General features: G+C 63.1%; 2 long non-coding RNA genes across 3 annotated transcripts; both read left to right on the top strand.

The window, feature by feature from the left end:
* The first annotated feature begins 3,580 nt into the window (after nucleotides 1-3,580).
* LOC129783271 (uncharacterized) lies at nucleotides 3,581-5,398 on the top strand. Its single transcript, XR_008745210.1, has 3 exons — nucleotides 3,581-3,854; nucleotides 4,098-4,246; nucleotides 4,751-5,398. It is a non-coding gene; the product is annotated as an uncharacterized LOC129783271 (long non-coding RNA).
* A 676-nt stretch (nucleotides 5,399-6,074) lies between these two features.
* Nucleotides 6,075-8,863, top strand: LOC129783270 (uncharacterized). Of its 2 annotated transcripts, XR_008745209.1 has the most exons (4): nucleotides 6,075-7,039; nucleotides 7,144-7,319; nucleotides 7,563-7,711; nucleotides 8,216-8,863. It is a non-coding gene; the product is annotated as an uncharacterized LOC129783270 (long non-coding RNA). The 2 variants fall into 2 exon arrangements; XR_008745208.1 differs by having other exon boundaries at nucleotides 7,144-7,711.
* The last annotated feature ends 9,254 nt before the right edge of the window (nucleotides 8,864-18,117 follow it).

Here is an 18,117-nt window from a genome sequence, read left to right as displayed (position 1 = left end):
CGGGGTGAAGCGGCTGGAAGCGTCCTGCCAGTCTGCCGTGGGTATCGCTGCCGTGCGTGTTACCTGCCTGTCTGCCGATCGCTCCTGCCTCTTGTTGTGCCCCGGTAATTCCTCTGGGGAAGGCGCTGGGCTCTGACTGCGGCGCACCCCGACTCCCTCCTGACCCCGGCGAGACGTGATCGGTGTTTGCCTTCCTCCCCTTTCACAGGGCCTCGGCTGTTGCGTGCAGAGAAGCTGTCAGCCTTGTGAGGGAGCACGCCGCCGGCAAGCGCGTCGTGGTGCTTCGGTACCGAGCTGAGACCGCAGGCGTCCGTCTTTTGTTTGCGAAAAGGGATCGCGAGGAAAGGTGCTGACCTCGGAGGGGGAGAGGTGGCGGGGGGAACAGGTAGGAGGCAGCTCTTTCAACCGGTTTTCGGCTTAACTCCTGGGTTCCTGAGCACGGTTCTGGGCTTCGGGGGGTTGGCTTTCGGCTTTTCGCCTTCAGCGCGTCCTCCGTCACCGCTGTCGGCGCGCGCTGAGCTGCGGCTCGGGGAGGGGACTGCGGCGATACAGGCCGTGTGCGTGCCAGCCGTCCTCAAGGCTAGAGCTGTATTCTGCTTGTTACCCTGATGAAAGCGTTTCTTTTTTTCTAGGGGGCGTTCCCACAAGGCAGTGGTGTGGAGCCGAAGGGGACTGCGATGGAACGGGGACGGAGCCCGTTTGGACCGAGTCTTGAAGATAGATCTCTCTGGTTTTTGTCCGAGGAAACTTCGTCTCGAGACGGTCCTATCGCTCGCTGGCAACGTGGTAGGAAACTGCTTTGTTGATCTTGACGGCGCAGTGTGTTGGGAGTGTTAAGATTCCTCGAGAGCTCAGAAGCGAGTAGGTTGTTTCTCTAAGGGAAAGGGGAATAGGCCTGTATCGTTAAAGGGAAGACTCAGAGCGGGTTTTGTTTCTCTTAAGTACAAAGCGCCCCATCTCAAGTGATTGCAAAGTCTGAAACGATGGTTCAAAAGCAGACTTGTGCTGTTTGCAAAGCGTCTGTTGCACTGCTCAAAGACAAAAGGCGCTCACCCGAGAAAGCTTTTGGAAACCGATGTCCGATAGGCACGGGGAAAGAGCTGCAGAGGTTTACGTCTCGTCTGTCGAATTCTGTTCTCTTTCGTGCCCTTCCATTTTACAATAAAAACTTTCGTGACCTCTTTTCTCGTTCAGGCACTGTTGGTAGTGTTTTCATAAGGGGGGGAAAAAAAGCGTAAGCCTGGTCTCTGGAGTGATTATTATTTTTTTTTTTTTTTTCTTTTTTCTAGACTAGTCGAATCGAGAATGTTCGCTGCCGGAACTTCATCCACCGAGATGGGAAGCCAGGCAACTTCCTAACGGGCCGTGGGCAGAGTTCCCTTCTTGATGCCGTGCCTCTATAATAAACTGTGCAGTCCGTTAGCTGGACGGGCTGCAGTACCCAAATTTTTTCGCCAGGAGGCAGCACCGCGCCCCCCCCGGCGGAGTAAGGGCAGCGCATGCGCAGACGCGGCATGACGCCGAAGGGGGCGTGGCCTCCGGGCACGTCGCGGGCCGATGACGCAATCCCGCTTTGGCGCATGCGCAGAAGGGCTTTCTGGCCAAGTAAGGTCAGCGCATGCGCAGAAGCGGCTTTGACCCTCAGGGGCGGGGCTTCCGGCCCCGTGCGTCCGGGCCGATGACGCAATCCCGCTTTGGCGCATGCGCAGAAGGGCTTTCTGGCCAAGTAAGGTCAGCGCATGCGCAGAAGCGGCTTTGACCCTCAGGGGCGGGGCTTCCGGCCCCGTGCGTCCGGGCCGATGACGCAATCCCGCTTTGGCGCATGCGCAGAAGGGCTTTCTGGCCAAGTAAGGTCAGCGCATGCGCAGAAGCGGCTTTGACCCTCAGGGGCGGGGCTTCCGGCCTCGTGCGTAGGGGCAGAGGACGCATCCGGCCCGGGAAAGGCGGGTTCACTGCCGGCCCGCGCGGCGCGCTGGAGCGGCCGTGGAGGTGCGGAGCCTTCGCCGGTAGCCCGGGAGACTTTCGGGCCGGGACGTGCGGCGGCGCGCTCGGGCTGAAGGGCGGCCGGGGGCCGGCGGGCAGCGGCCCGGTCGGGGGGGATGTGGCGGCCCGGCGCTCGGCCGCGGCAGGGAGCGCCTGGTGCCGGCGGCGGGCGGGCTGAGGCAGGCGGGCGGCCCGGCCCGGCACCGGCGGGGCTGCCGCCGGTTCTCGTCTCCCCGGCAGGGACGGTGGTCAGCGGGCTCCTCACGGGGCTGCCCTTTTCTGGGTGGGTGGTGTTTTGTTTTGGTTTTTTTTTTTTTTTTTTTTCTCGGAGCCGCGCCGCTACCTCGGCGAGGAGCGGCGGCGGGGCGGCCCCGGTGCTCGCTTGTGGCGGCGGCGCCCGGGAGAGAGGGGTCGGCCCGCGCCGCCCCGCCGCCCACCCGCCGCCGCCTCCGGGCTGCCCGGGCAGCCGCCGCAGCTCTGCGCGGGGCTTTGTCTTTCCCCCAGCCGCTGGCCTGAGCCGTGGCAGCCGGCTGGGGCTGCCGGCTCCCGCGGGCCGCAGAGAGGCTGCCTCGGGGCCTGCGGTAACGCTGTCGCGGCCGGGGGGTGTGTGTGTGTGTGTGTGTAGCTCAGGAGCCTCTTCCCGCCCCTGCGAGCGGGCCAGAGCAAGAAAAGGCAGCCGGCAGCGGAATCCCCAGCCGTCGCCCCCGACTGCTGCTTTCTCCGCAAGCCTTTTAACTGCCGGGGAGGGCTGGGAGGCAGCGGCAGCTCAGGTGTCTGGCTGGTCTTGTGTCGTGACAGTCAGCTCCGGGGCCGGAGCAGCCGAGGGGAAGAGGCCTTTTGGTTTGCTTCCCAGCGAAACGGGGGTCTTTTGTTTTCCCTTTGTCCCTAGGTTCGTCCGGAAGCGTCCGTCGACAAGTCAAGGGGAGCGGAACCGAAGGTCGCTCGAGATGTTACTTCGCCAGGCGTGCCTCGTGCTTGCGAGTCGGAGTGCTGACTACGGAGGGATCCCTTTTGTAGCCGCCGAGGGCCCGCGAGGCTCCGTGTGCCCGCCGCTTCCGAGTGCTGCGCTGCGGCTCGGGCAACGGCCGGGGAGGAACTGTCGGTCCCTCGTGGTAACGCAGCCGGGCCTGCTAGGCGCTTAAAGCAGCGCGTCCGGCCGGGCAGTATTGTTTTCCGAGGCTGTAAAGGAGCCCGAGGTATAAACCCGCTTGACGTTTCCGTACGGCGGTGCGCTTTGTCGGAGAGCTCGGCCGTACTGACGGAGCTGGCACAGGGTTCCCGCGGGACTCCGGCTTTGCCCGTCTCGTGGAAAGGCTCCAGAGCCTGCTTGGGAAGCCGCTTGACAAGGCACGGCTTTGCCGTGATTTTTACGCCGGAATTCCGACGGTAACGCCGATGCCACGTGTTAGCCTTTCTCCAGCAGCTCTTCAAAGCAGAGTGAGCCTTAAGAATCGGACTGCCTTGTAACGAAATTCGAAACAAAGCGGCGGGGTGAAGCGGCTGGAAGCGTCCTGCCAGTCTGCCGTGGGTATCGCTGCCGTGCGTGTTACCTGCCTGTCTGCCGATCGCTCCTGCCTCTTGTTGTGCCCCGGTAATTCCTCTGGGGAAGGCGTTGGGCTCTGACTGCGGCGCACCCCGACTCCCTCCTGACCCCGGCGAGACGTGATCGGTGTTTGCCTTCCTCCCCTTTCACAGGGCCTCGGCTGTTGCGTGCAGAGAAGCTGTCAGCCTTGTGAGAGAGCACGCCGCCGGCAAGCGCATCGTGGTGCTTCGGTACCGAGCTGAGACCGCAGGCGTCCGTCTTTTGTTTGCGAAAAGGGATCGCGAGGAAAGGTGCTGACCTCGGAGGGGGAGAGGTGGCGGGGGAACAGGTAGGAGGCAGCTCTTTCAACCGGTTTTAGGCTTAACTCCTGGGTGCCTGAGCACGGTTCTGGGCTTCGGGGGGTTGGCTTTCGGCTTTTCGCCTTCAGCGCGTCCTCCGTCACCGCTGTCGGCGCGCGCTGAGCTGCGGCTCAGGGGACCGCGGCGATACAGGCCGTGTGCGTGCCAGCCGTCCTCAAGGCTAGAGCTGTATTCTGCTTGTTACCCTGATGGAAGCGTTTCTTTTTTTCTAGGGGGCGTTCCCACAAGGCAGCGGTGTGGAGCCGAAGGGGACTGCGATTGAACGGGGACGGAGCCGTTTGGACCGAGTCTTGAAGATCTCTCGGGTTTTTGTCCGAGGAAACTTCGTCTCGAGACGGTCCTATCGCTCGCTGGCAACGTGGTAGGAAACTGCTTTGTTCATCTTGACGGCGCAGTGTGTTGGGAGTGTTAAGATTCCTCGAGAGCTCAGAAGCGAGTAGGTTGTTTCTCTAAGGGAAAGGGGAATAGGCCTGTATCGTTAAAGGGAAGACTCAGAGCGGGTTTTGTTTCTCTTAAGTACAAAGCGCCCCATCTCAAGTGATTGCAAAGTCTGAAACGATGGTTCAAAAGCAGACTTGTGCTGTTTGCAAAGCGTCTGTTGCACTGCTCAAAGACAAAAGGCGCTCACCCGAGAAAGCTTTTGGAAACCGATGTCCGATAGGCACGGGGAAAGAGCTGCAGAGGTTTACGTCTCGTCTGTCGAATTCTGTTCTCTTTCGTGCCCTTCCATTTTACAATAAAAACTTTCGTGACCTCTTTTCTCGTTCAGGCACTGTTGGTAGTGTTTTCATAAGGGGGGGAAAAAAAGCGTAAGCCTGGTCTCTGGAGTGATTTTTTTTTTTTTTCTTTTTTTCTTTTTCGCTAGACTAGTTGAATCGAGAATGTTCGCTGCCGGAACTTCATCCACCGAGATGGGAAGCCAGGCAACTTCCTAACGGGCCGTGGGCAGAGTTCCCTTCTTGATGCCGTGCCTCTATAATAAACTGTGCAGTCCGTTAGCTGGACGGGCTGCAGTACCCAAATTTTTTCGCCAGGTGGCAGCACCGCGCCCCCCCCCGGCGGAGTAAGGGCAGCGCATGCGCAGACGCGGCATGACGCCGAAGGGGGCGTGGCCTCCGGGCACGTCGCGGGCCGATGACGCAATCCCGCTTTGGCGCATGCGCAGAAGGGCTTTCTGGCCAAGTAAGGTCAGCGCATGCGCAGAAGCGGCTTTGACCCTCAGGGGCGGGGCTTCCGGCCCCGTGCGTCCGGGCCGATGACGCAATCCCGCTTTGGCGCATGCGCAGAAGGGCTTTCTGGCCAGGTAAGGTCAGCGCATGCGCAGAAGCGGCTTTGACCCTCAGGGGCGGGGCTTCCGGCCCCGTGCGTCTGGGCCGATGACGCAATCCCGCTTTGGCGCATGCGCAGAAGCCTTGCTGGCCGACGGAGGGCGGCGCATGCGCAGAAGCGGCTTTGACCCCCCCCTAGGGGCGGGGCTTCCGGCCTCGTGCGTAGGGGCAGAGGACGCATCCGGCCCGGGAAAGGCGGGTTCACTGCCGGCCCGCGCGGCGCGCTGGAGCGGCCGTGGAGGTGCGGAGCCTTCGCCGGTAGCCCGGGAGACTTTCGGGCCGGGACGTGCGGCGGCGCGCTCGGGCTGAAGGGCGGCCGGGGGCCGGCGGGCAGCGGCCCGGTCGGGGGGGATGTGGCGGCCCGGCGCTCGGCCGCGGCAGGGAGCGCCTGGTGCCGGCGGCGGGCGGGCTGAGGCAGGCGGGCGGCCCGGCCCGGCACCGGCGGGGCTGCCGCCGGTTCTCGTCTCCCCGGCAGGGACGGTGGTCAGCGGGCTCCTCACGGGGCTGCCCTTTTCTGGGTGGGTGGTGTTTTGTTTTGGTTTTTTTTTTTTTTTTTTTTCTCGGAGCCGCGCCGCTACCTCGGCGAGGAGCGGCGGCGGGGCGGCCCCGGTGCTCGCTTGTGGCGGCGGCGCCCGGGAGAGAGGGGTCGGCCCGCGCCGCCCCGCCGCCCACCCGCCGCCGCCTCCGGGCTGCCCGGGCAGCCGCCGCAGCTCTGCGCGGGGCTTTGTCTTTCCCCCAGCCGCTGGCCTGAGCCGTGGCAGCCGGCTGGGGCTGCCGGCTCCCGCGGGCCGCAGAGAGGCTGCCTCGGGGCCTGCGGTAACGCTGTCGCGGCCGGGGGGGGTGTGTGTGTGTGTGTGTGGCTCAGGAGCCTCTTCCCGCCCCTGCGAGCGGGCCAGAGCAAGAAAAGGCAGCCGGCAGCGGAATCCCCAGCCGTCGCCCCCGACTGCTGCTTTCTCCGCAAGCCTTTTAACTGCCGGGGAGGGCTGGGAGGCAGCGGCAGCTCAGGTGTCTGGCTGGTCTTGTGTCGTGACAGTCAGCTCCGGGGCCGGAGCAGCCGAGGGGAAGAGGCCTTTTGGTTTGCTTCCCAGCGAAACGGGGGCCTTTTGTTTTCCCTTTGTCCCTAGGTTCGTCCGGAAGCGTCCGTCGACAAGTCAAGGGGAGCGGAACCGAAGGTCGCTCGAGATGTTACTTCGCCAGGCGTGCCTCGTGCTTGCGAGTCGGAGTGCTGACTACGGAGGGATCCCTTTTGTAGCCGCCGAGGGCCCGCGAGGCTCCGTGTGCCCGCCGCTTCCGAGTGCTGCGCTGCGGCTCGGGCAACGGCCGGGGAGGAACTGTCGGTCCCTCGTGGTAACGCAGCCGGGCCTGCTAGGCGCTTAAAGCAGCGCGTCCGGCCGGGCAGTATTGTTTTCCGAGGCTGTAAAGGAGCCCGAGGTATAAACCCGCTTTACGTTTCCGTACGGCGGTGCGCTTTGTCGGAGAGCTCGGCCGTACTGACGGAGCTGGCACAGGGTTCCCGCGGGACTCCGGCTTTGCCCGTCTCGTGGAAAGGCTCCAGAGCCTGCTTGGGAAGCCGCTTGACAAGGCACGGCTTTGCCGTGATTTTTACGCCGGAATTCCGACGGTAACGCCGATGCCACGTGTTAGCCTTTCTCCAGCAGCTCTTCAAAGCAGAGTGAGCCTTAAGAATCGGACTGCCTTGTAACGAAATTCGAAACAAAGCGGCGGGGTGAAGCGGCTGGAAGCGTCCTGCCAGTCTGCCGTGGGTATCGCTGCCGTGCGTGTTACCTGCCTGTCTGCCGATCGCTCCTGCCTCTTGTTGTGCCCCGGTAATTCCTCTGGGGAAGGCGTTGGGCTCTGACTGCGGCGCACCCCGACTCCCTCCTGACCCCGGCGAGACGTGATCGGTGTTTGCCTTCCTCCCCTTTCACAGGGCCTCGGCTGTTGCGTGCAGAGAAGCTGTCAGCCTTGTGAGAGAGCACGCCGCCGGCAAGCGCGTCGTGGTGCTTCGGTACCGAGCTGAGACCGCAGGCGTCCGTCTTTTGTTTGCGAAAAGGGATCGCGAGGAAAGGTGCTGACCTCGGAGGGGGAGAGGTGGCGGGGGAACAGGTAGGAGGCAGCTCTTTCAACCGGTTTTAGGCTTAACTCCTGGGTGCCTGAGCACGGTTCTGGGCTTCGGGGGGTTGGCTTTCGGCTTTTCGCCTTCAGCGCGTCCTCCGTCACCGCTGTCGGCGCGCGCTGAGCTGCGGCTCAGGGGACCGCGGCGATACAGGCCGTGTGCGTGCCAGCCGTCCTCAAGGCTAGAGCTGTATTCTGCTTGTTACCCTGATGGAAGCGTTTCTTTTTTTCTAGGGGGCGTTCCCACAAGGCAGCGGTGTGGAGCCGAAGGGGACTGCGATTGAACGGGGACGGAGCCGTTTGGACCGAGTCTTGAAGATCTCTCGGGTTTTTGTCCGAGGAAACTTCGTCTCGAGACGGTCCTATCGCTCGCTGGCAACGTGGTAGGAAACTGCTTTGTTCATCTTGACGGCGCAGTGTGTTGGGAGTGTTAAGATTCCTCGAGAGCTCAGAAGCGAGTAGGTTGTTTCTCTAAGGGAAAGGGGAATAGGCCTGTATCGTTAAAGGGAAGACTCAGAGCGGGTTTTGTTTCTCTTAAGTACAAAGCGCCCCATCTCAAGTGATTGCAAAGTCTGAAACGATGGTTCAAAAGCAGACTTGTGCTGTTTGCAAAGCGTCTGTTGCACTGCTCAAAGACAAAAGGCGCTCACCCGAGAAAGCTTTTGGAAACCGATGTCCGATAGGCACGGGGAAAGAGCTGCAGAGGTTTACGTCTCGTCTGTCGAATTCTGTTCTCTTTCGTGCCCTTCCATTTTACAATAAAAACTTTCGTGACCTCTTTTCTCGTTCAGGCACTGTTGGTAGTGTTTTCATAAGGGGGGGAAAAAAAGCGTAAGCCTGGTCTCTGGAGTGATTTTTTTTTTTTTTCTTTTTTTCTTTTTCGCTAGACTAGTTGAATCGAGAATGTTCGCTGCCGGAACTTCATCCACCGAGATGGGAAGCCAGGCAACTTCCTAACGGGCCGTGGGCAGAGTTCCCTTCTTGATGCCGTGCCTCTATAATAAACTGTGCAGTCCGTTAGCTGGACGGGCTGCAGTACCCAAATTTTTTCGCCAGGTGGCAGCACCGCGCCCCCCCCCGGCGGAGTAAGGGCAGCGCATGCGCAGACGCGGCATGACGCCGAAGGGGGCGTGGCCTCCGGGCACGTCGCGGGCCGATGACGCAATCCCGCTTTGGCGCATGCGCAGAAGGGCTTTCTGGCCAAGTAAGGTCAGCGCATGCGCAGAAGCGGCTTTGACCCTCAGGGGCGGGGCTTCCGGCCCCGTGCGTCCGGGCCGATGACGCAATCCCGCTTTGGCGCATGCGCAGAAGGGCTTTCTGGCCAGGTAAGGTCAGCGCATGCGCAGAAGCGGCTTTGACCCTCAGGGGCGGGGCTTCCGGCCCCGTGCGTCTGGGCCGATGACGCAATCCCGCTTTGGCGCATGCGCAGAAGCCTTGCTGGCCGACGGAGGGCGGCGCATGCGCAGAAGCGGCTTTGACCCCCCCCTAGGGGCGGGGCTTCCGGCCTCGTGCGTAGGGGCAGAGGACGCATCCGGCCCGGGAAAGGCGGGTTCACTGCCGGCCCGCGCGGCGCGCTGGAGCGGCCGTGGAGGTGCGGAGCCTTCGCCGGTAGCCCGGGAGACTTTCGGGCCGGGACGTGCGGCGGCGCGCTCGGGCTGAAGGGCGGCCGGGGGCCGGCGGGCAGCGGCCCGGTCGGGGGGGATGTGGCGGCCCGGCGCTCGGCCGCGGCAGGGAGCGCCTGGTGCCGGCGGCGGGCGGGCTGAGGCAGGCGGGCGGCCCGGCCCGGCACCGGCGGGGCTGCCGCCGGTTCTCGTCTCCCCGGCAGGGACGGTGGTCAGCGGGCTCCTCACGGGGCTGCCCTTGTCTGGGTGGGTGGTGTTTTGTTTTGGTTTTTTTTTTTTTTTTTTTCTCGGAGCCGCGCCGCTACCTCGGCGAGGAGCGGCGGCGGGGCGGCCCCGGTGCTCGCTTGTGGCGGCGGCGCCCGGGAGAGAGGGGTCGGCCCGCGCCGCCCCGCCGCCCACCCGCCGCCGCCTCCGGGCTGCCCGGGCAGCCGCCGCAGCTCTGCGCGGGGCTTTGTCTTTCCCCCAGCCGCTGGCCTGAGCCGTGGCAGCCGGCTGGGGCTGCCGGCTCCCGCGGGCCGCAGAGAGGCTGCCTCGGGGCCTGCGGTAACGCTGTCGCGGCCGGGGGGGGTGTGTGTGTGTGTGTGTGGCTCAGGAGCCTCTTCCCGCCCCTGCGAGCGGGCCAGAGCAAGAAAAGGCAGCCGGCAGCGGAATCCCCAGCCGTCGCCCCCGACTGCTGCTTTCTCCGCAAGCCTTTTAACTGCCGGGGAGGGCTGGGAGGCAGCGGCAGCTCAGGTGTCTGGCTGGTCTTGTGTCGTGACAGTCAGCTCCGGGGCCGGAGCAGCCGAGGGGAAGAGGCCTTTTGGTTTGCTTCCCAGCGAAACGGGGGCCTTTTGTTTTCCCTTTGTCCCTAGGTTCGTCCGGAAGCGTCCGTCGACAAGTCAAGGGGAGCGGAACCGAAGGTCGCTCGAGATGTTACTTCGCCAGGCGTGCCTCGTGCTTGCGAGTCGGAGTGCTGACTACGGAGGGATCCCTTTTGTAGCCGCCGAGGGCCCGCGAGGCTCCGTGTGCCCGCCGCTTCCGAGTGCTGCGCTGCGGCTCGGGCAACGGCCGGGGAGGAACTGTCGGTCCCTCGTGGTAACGCAGCCGGGCCTGCTAGGCGCTTAAAGCAGCGCGTCCGGCCGGGCAGTATTGTTTTCCGAGGCTGTAAAGGAGCCCGAGGTATAAACCCGCTTTACGTTTCCGTACGGCGGTGCGCTTTGTCGGAGAGCTCGGCCGTACTGACGGAGCTGGCACAGGGTTCCCGCGGGACTCCGGCTTTGCCCGTCTCGTGGAAAGGCTCCAGAGCCTGCTTGGGAAGCCGCTTGACAAGGCACGGCTTTGCCGTGATTTTTACGCCGGAATTCCGACGGTAACGCCGATGCCACGTGTTAGCCTTTCTCCAGCAGCTCTTCAAAGCAGAGTGAGCCTTAAGAATCGGACTGCCTTGTAACGAAATTCGAAACAAAGCGGCGGGGTGAAGCGGCTGGAAGCGTCCTGCCAGTCTGCCGTGGGTATCGCTGCCGTGCGTGTTACCTGCCTGTCTGCCGATCGCTCCTGCCTCTTGTTGTGCCCCGGTAATTCCTCTGGGGAAGGCGTTGGGCTCTGACTGCGGCGCACCCCGACTCCCTCCTGACCCCGGCGAGACGTGATCGGTGTTTGCCTTCCTCCCCTTTCACAGGGCCTCGGCTGTTGCGTGCAGAGAAGCTGTCAGCCTTGTGAGAGAGCACGCCGCCGGCAAGCGCGTCGTGGTGCTTCGGTACCGAGCTGAGACCGCAGGCGTCCGTCTTTTGTTTGCGAAAAGGGATCGCGAGGAAAGGTGCTGACCTCGGAGGGGGAGAGGTGGCGGGGGGAACAGGTAGGAGGCAGCTCTTTCAACCGGTTTTAGGCTTAACTCCTGGGTGCCTGAGCACGGTTCTGGGCTTCGGGGGGTTGGCTTTCGGCTTTTCGCCTTCAGCGCGTCCTCCGTCACCGCTGTCGGCGCGCGCTGAGCTGCGGCTCAGGGGACCGCGGCGATACAGGCCGTGTGCGTGCCAGCCGTCCTCAAGGCTAGAGCTGTATTCTGCTTGTTACCCTGATGGAAGCGTTTCTTTTTTTCTAGGGGGCGTTCCCACAAGGCAGCGGTGTGGAGCCGAAGGGGACTGCGATTGAACGGGGACGGAGCCGTTTGGACCGAGTCTTGAAGATCTCTCGGGTTTTTGTCCGAGGAAACTTCGTCTCGAGACGGTCCTATCGCTCGCTGGCAACGTGGTAGGAAACTGCTTTGTTCATCTTGACGGCGCAGTGTGTTGGGAGTGTTAAGATTCCTCGAGAGCTCAGAAGCGAGTAGGTTGTTTCTCTAAGGGAAAGGGGAATAGGCCTGTATCGTTAAAGGGAAGACTCAGAGCGGGTTTTGTTTCTCTTAAGTACAAAGCGCCCCATCTCAAGTGATTGCAAAGTCTGAAACGATGGTTCAAAAGCAGACTTGTGCTGTTTGCAAAGCGTCTGTTGCACTGCTCAAAGACAAAAGGCGCTCACCCGAGAAAGTTTTTGGAAACCGATGTCCGATAGGCACGGGGAAAGAGCTGCAGAGGTTTACGTCTCGTCTGTCGAATTCTGTTCTCTTTCGTGCCCTTCCATTTTACAATAAAAACTTTCGTGACCCCTTTTCCCGTTCAGGCACTGTTGCTAGTGTTTTTATAAGGGGGGAAAAAAAGCGTAAGCCTGGTCTCTCGAGTGATTTTTTTTTTTTTTTTTTTTCTTTTTTCTTTTTCTCTAGACTAGTCGAATCGAGAATGTTCGCTGTAAGAACTTCATCCACCGGGATGGGAAGCCAGGCAACTTCCGAACGGGCCGTGGGCAGAGTTCCCTTCTTGATGCCGTGCCTATATAATAAACTGTGCAGTCTCGTTAGCTAGACGGGCTGCAGTACCCAATTTTTTTCGCCAGGAGGCAGCACCGCGCCTCCCAGGCGGAGTAAGGTCAGCGCATGCGCAGACGCGGCTTTGACCCTCAGGGGCGGGGCTTCCGGCCCCGTGCGTCCGGGCCGATGACGCAATCCCGCTTTGGCGCATGCGCAGAAGGGCTTTCTGGCCAAGTAAGGTCAGCGCATGCGCAGAAGCGGCTTTGACCCTCAGGGGCGGGGCTTCCGGCCCCGTGCGTCCGGGCCGATGACGCAATCCCGCTTTGGCGCATGCGCAGAAGGGCTTTCTGGCCAAGTAAGGTCAGCGCATGCGCAGAAGCGGCTTTGACCCTCAGGGGCGGGGCTTCCGGCCCCGTGCGTCTGGGCCGATGACGCAATCCCGCTTTGGCGCATGCGCAGAAGCCTTGCTGGCCGACGGAGGGCGGCGCATGCGCAGAAGCGGCTTTGACCCCCCCCTAGGGGCGGGGCTTCCGGCCTCGTGCGTAGGGGCAGAGGACGCATCCGGCCCGGGAAAGGCGGGTTCACTGCCGGCCCGCGCGGCGCGCTGGAGCGGCCGTGGAGGTGCGGAGCCTTCGCCGGTAGCCCGGGAGACTTTCGGGCCGGGACGTGCGGCGGCGCGCTCGGGCTGAAGGGCGGCCGGGGGCCGGCGGGCAGCGGCCCGGTCGGGGGGGATGTGGCGGCCCGGCGCTCGGCCGCGGCAGGGAGCGCCTGGTGCCGGCGGCGGGCGGGCTGAGGCAGGCGGGCGGCCCGGCCCGGCACCGGCGGGGCTGCCGCCGGTTCTCGTCTCCCCGGCAGGGACGGTGGTCAGCGGGCTCCTCACGGGGCTGCCCTTTTCTGGGTGGGTGGTGTTTTGTTTTGGTTTTTTTTTTTTTTTTTTTCTCGGAGCCGCGCCGCTACCTCGGCGAGGAGCGGCGGCGGGGCGGCCCCGGTGCTCGCTTGTGGCGGCGGCGCCCGGGAGAGAGGGGTCGGCCCGCGCCGCCCCGCCGCCCACCCGCCGCCGCCTCCGGGCTGCCCGGGCAGCCGCCGCAGCTCTGCGCGGGGCTTTGTCTTTCCCCCAGCCGCTGGCCTGAGCCGTGGCAGCCGGCTGGGGCTGCCGGCTCCCGCGGGCCGCAGAGAGGCTGCCTCGGGGCCTGCGGTAACGCTGTCGCGGCCGGGGGGTGTGTGTGTGTGTGTGTGTAGCTCAGGAGCCTCTTCCCGCCCCTGCGAGCGGGCCAGAGCAAGAAAAGGCAGCCGGCAGCGGAATCCCCAGCCGTCGCCCCCGACTGCTGCTTTCTCCGCAAGCCTTTTAACTGCCGGGGAGGGCTGGGAGGCAGCGGCAGCTCAGGTGTCTGGCTGGTCTTGTGTCGTGACAGTCAGCTCCGGGGCCGGAGCAGCCGAGGGGAAGAGGCCTTTTGGTTTGCTTCCCAGCGAAACGGGGGTCTTTTGTTTTCCCTTTGTCCCTAGGTTCGTCCGGAAGCGTCCGTCGACAAGTCAAGGGGAGCGGAACCGAAGGTCGCTCGAGATGTTACTTCGCCAGGCGTGCCTCGTGCTTGCGAGTCGGACTGCTGACTACGGAGGGATCCCTTTTGTAGCCGCCGAGGGCCCGCGAGGCTCCGTGTGCCCGCCGCTTCCGAGTGCTGCGCTGCGGCTCGGGCAACGGCCGGGGAGGAACTGTCGGTCCCTGGTGGTAACGCAGCCGGGCCTGCTAGGCGCTTCAAGCAGCGCGTCCGGCCGGGCAGTGTTGTTTTCCGAGGCTGTAAAGGAGCCCGAGGTATAAACCCGCTTGACGTTTCCGTACGGCGGTGCGCTTTGTCGGAGGGCTCGGCCGTACTGACGGAGCTGGCACAGGGTTCCCGCGGGACTCCGGCTTTGCCCGTCTCGTGGAAAGGCTCCAGAGCCTGCTTGGGAAGCCGCTTGACAAGGCACGGCTTTGCCGTGATTTTTACGCCGGAATTCCGACGGTAACGCCGATGCCACGTGTTAGCCTTTCTCCAGCAGCTCTTCAAAGCAGAGTGAGCCTTAAGAATCGGACTGCCTTGTAACGAAATTCGAAACAAAGCGGCGGGGTGAAGCGGCTGGAAGCGTCCTGCCAGTCTGCCGTGGGTATCGCTGCCGTGCGTGTTACCTGCCTGTCTGCCGATCGCTCCTGCCTCTTGTTGTGCCCCGGTAATTCCTCTGGGGAAGGCGCTGGGCTCTGACTGCGGCGCACCCCGACTCCCTCCTGACCCCGGCGAGACGTGATCGGTGTTTGCCTTCCTCCCCTTTCACAGGGCCTCGGCTGTTGCGTGCAGAGAAGCTGTCAGCCTTGTGAGGGAGCACGCCGCCGGCAAGCGCGTCGTGGTGCTTCGGTACCGAGCTGAGACCGCAGGCGTCCGTCTTTTGTTTGCGAAAAGGGATCGCGAGGAAAGGTGCTGACCTCGGAGGGGGAGAGGTGGCGGGGGAACAGGTAGGAGGCAGCTCTTTCAACCGGTTTTCGGCTTAACTCCTGGGTTCCTGAGCACGGTTCTGGGCTTCGGGGGGTTGGCTTTCGGCTTTTCGCCTTCAGCGCGTCCTCCGTCACCGCTGTCGGCGCGCGCTGAGCTGCGGCTCGGGGAGGGGACTGCGGCGATACAGGCCGTGTGCGTGCCAGCCGTCCTCAAGGCTAGAGCTGTATTCTGCTTGTTACCCTGATGAAAGCGTTTCTTTTTTTCTAGGGGGCGTTCCCACAAGGCAGTGGTGTGGAGCCGAAGGGGACTGCGATGGAACGGGGACGGAGCCCGTTTGGACCGAGTCTTGAAGATAGATCTCTCTGGTTTTTGTCCGAGGAAACTTCGTCTCGAGACGGTCCTATCGCTCGCTGGCAACGTGGTAGGAAACTGCTTTGTTGATCTTGACGGCGCAGTGTGTTGGGAGTGTTAAGATTCCTCGAGAGCTCAGAAGCGAGTAGGTTGTTTCTCTAAGGGAAAGGGGAATAGGCCTGTATCGTTAAAGGGAAGACTCAGAGCGGGTTTTGTTTCTCTTAAGTACAAAGCGCCCCATCTCAAGTGATTGCAAAGTCTGAAACGATGGTTCAAAAGCAGACTTGTGCTGTTTGCAAAGCGTCTGTTGCACTGCTCAAAGACAAAAGGCGCTCACCCGAGAAAGCTTTTGGAAACCGATGTCCGATAGGCACGGGGAAAGAGCTGCAGAGGTTTACGTCTCGTCTGTCGAATTCTGTTCTCTTTCGTGCCCTTCCATTTTACAATAAAAACTTTCGTGACCTCTTTTCTCGTTCAGGCACTGTTGGTAGTGTTTTCATAAGGGGGGGAAAAAAAGCGTAAGCCTGGTCTCTGGAGTGATTATTATTTTTTTTTTTTTTTTCTTTTTTCTAGACTAGTCGAATCGAGAATGTTCGCTGCCGGAACTTCATCCACCGAGATGGGAAGCCAGGCAACTTCCTAACGGGCCGTGGGCAGAGTTCCCTTCTTGATGCCGTGCCTCTATAATAAACTGTGCAGTCCGTTAGCTGGACGGGCTGCAGTACCCAAATTTTTTCGCCAGGAGGCAGCACCGCGCCCCCCCCGGCGGAGTAAGGGCAGCGCATGCGCAGACGCGGCATGACGCCGAAGGGGGCGTGGCCTCCGGGCACGTCGCGGGCCGATGACGCAATCCCGCTTTGGCGCATGCGCAGAAGGGCTTTCTGGCCAAGTAAGGTCAGCGCATGCGCAGAAGCGGCTTTGACCCTCAGGGGCGGGGCTTCCGGCCCCGTGCGTCCGGGCCGATGACGCAATCCCGCTTTGGCGCATGCGCAGAAGGGCTTTCTGGCCAAGTAAGGTCAGCGCATGCGCAGAAGCGGCTTTGACCCTCAGGGGCGGGGCTTCCGGCCTCGTGCGTAGGGGCAGAGGACGCATCCGGCCCGGGAAAGGCGGGTTCACTGCCGGCCCGCGCGGCGCGCTGGAGCGGCCGTGGAGGTGCGGAGCCTTCGCCGGTAGCCCGGGAGACTTTCGGGCCGGGACGTGCGGCGGCGCGCTCGGGCTGAAGGGCGGCCGGGGGCCGGCGGGCAGCGGCCCGGTCGGGGGGGATGTGGCGGCCCGGCGCTCGGCCGCGGCAGGGAGCGCCTGGTGCCGGCGGCGGGCGGGCTGAGGCAGGCGGGCGGCCCGGCCCGGCACCGGCGGGGCTGCCGCCGGTTCTCGTCTCCCCGGCAGGGACGGTGGTCAGCGGGCTCCTCACGGGGCTGCCCTTGTCTGGGTGGGTGGTGTTTTGTTTTGGTTTTTTTTTTTTTTTTTTTCTCGGAGCCGCGCCGCTACCTCGGCGAGGAGCGGCGGCGGGGCGGCCCCGGTGCTCGCTTGTGGCGGCGGCGCCCGGGAGAGAGGGGTCGGCCCGCGCCGCCCCGCCGCCCACCCGCCGCCGCCTCCGGGCTGCCCGGGCAGCCGCCGCAGCTCTGCGCGGGGCTTTGTCTTTCCCCCAGCCGCTGGCCTGAGCCGTGGCAGCCGGCTGGGGCTGCCGGCTCCCGCGGGCCGCAGAGAGGCTGGCTCGGGGCCTGCGGTAACGCTGTCGCGGCCGGGGGGGGTGTGTGTGTGTGTGTGTGGCTCAGGAGCCTCTTCCCGCCCCTGCGAGCGGGCCAGAGCAAGAAAAGGCAGCCGGCAGCGGAATCCCCAGCCGTCGCCCCCGACTGCTGCTTTCTCCGCAAGCCTTTTAACTGCCGGGGAGGGCTGGGAGGCAGCGGCAGCTCAGGTGTCTGGCTGGTCTTGTGTCGTGACAGTCAGCTCCGGGGCCGGAGCAGCCGAGGGGAAGAGGCCTTTTGGTTTGCTTCCCAGCGAAACGGGGGCCTTTTGTTTTCCCTTTGTCCCTAGGTTCGTCCGGAAGCGTCCGTCGACAAGTCAAGGGGAGCGGAACCGAAGGTCGCTCGAGATGTTACTTCGCCAGGCGTGCCTCGTGCTTGCGAGTCGGAGTGCTGACTACGGAGGGATCCCTTTTGTAGCCGCCGAGGGCCCGCGAGGCTCCGTGTGCCCGCCGCTTCCGAGTGCTGCGCTGCGGCTCGGGCAACGGCCGGGGAGGAACTGTCGGTCCCTCGTGGTAACGCAGCCGGGCCTGCTAGGCGCTTAAAGCAGCGCGTCCGGCCGGGCAGTATTGTTTTCCGAGGCTGTAAAGGAGCCCGAGGTATAAACCCGCTTTACGTTTCCGTACGGCGGTGCGCTTTGTCGGAGAGCTCGGCCGTACTGACGGAGCTGGCACAGGGTTCCCGCGGGACTCCGGCTTTGCCCGTCTCGTGGAAAGGCTCCAGAGCCTGCTTGGGAAGCCGCTTGACAAGGCACGGCTTTGCCGTGATTTTTACGCCGGAATTCCGACGGTAACGCCGATGCCACGTGTTAGCCTTTCTCCAGCAGCTCTTCAAAGCAGAGTGAGCCTTAAGAATCGGACTGCCTTGTAACGAAATTCGAAACAAAGCGGCGGGGTGAAGCGGCTGGAAGCGTCCTGCCAGTCTGCCGTGGGTATCGCTGCCGTGCGTGTTACCTGCCTGTCTGCCGATCGCTCCTGCCTCTTGTTGTGCCCCGGTAATTCCTCTGGGGAAGGCGTTGGGCTCTGACTGCGGCGCACCCCGACTCCCTCCTGACCCCGGCGAGACGTGATCGGTGTTTGCCTTCCTCCCCTTTCACAGGGCCTCGGCTGTTGCGTGCAGAGAAGCTGTCAGCCTTGTGAGAGAGCACGCCGCCGGCAAGCGCGTCGTGGTGCTTCGGTACCGAGCTGAGACCGCAGGCGTCCGTCTTTTGTTTGCGAAAAGGGATCGCGAGGAAAGGTGCTGACCTCGGAGGGGGAGAGGTGGCGGGGGGAACAGGTAGGAGGCAGCTCTTTCAACCGGTTTTAGGCTTAACTCCTGGGTGCCTGAGCACGGTTCTGGGCTTCGGGGGGTTGGCTTTCGGCTTTTCGCCTTCAGCGCGTCCTCCGTCACCGCTGTCGGCGCGCGCTGAGCTGCGGCTCAGGGGACCGCGGCGATACAGGCCGTGTGCGTGCCAGCCGTCCTCAAGGCTAGAGCTGTATTCTGCTTGTTACCCTGATGGAAGCGTTTCTTTTTTTCTAGGGGGCGTTCCCACAAGGCAGCGGTGTGGAGCCGAAGGGGACTGCGATTGAACGGGGACGGAGCCGTTTGGACCGAGTCTTGAAGATCTCTCGGGTTTTTGTCCGAGGAAACTTCGTCTCGAGACGGTCCTATCGCTCGCTGGCAACGTGGTAGGAAACTGCTTTGTTCATCTTGACGGCGCAGTGTGTTGGGAGTGTTAAGATTCCTCGAGAGCTCAGAAGCGAGTAGGTTGTTTCTCTAAGGGAAAGGGGAATAGGCCTGTATCGTTAAAGG

Source organism: Falco peregrinus, unplaced genomic scaffold (assembly GCF_023634155.1).
Source record: "Falco peregrinus isolate bFalPer1 unplaced genomic scaffold, bFalPer1.pri scaffold_123, whole genome shotgun sequence".
In the NCBI taxonomy this organism is placed as follows: Eukaryota; Metazoa; Chordata; class Aves; order Falconiformes; family Falconidae; genus Falco; species Falco peregrinus.
The sequence above is the reverse complement of the archived record's forward strand: the minus strand, read 5'-3'. Positions and strand labels throughout refer to the sequence as shown.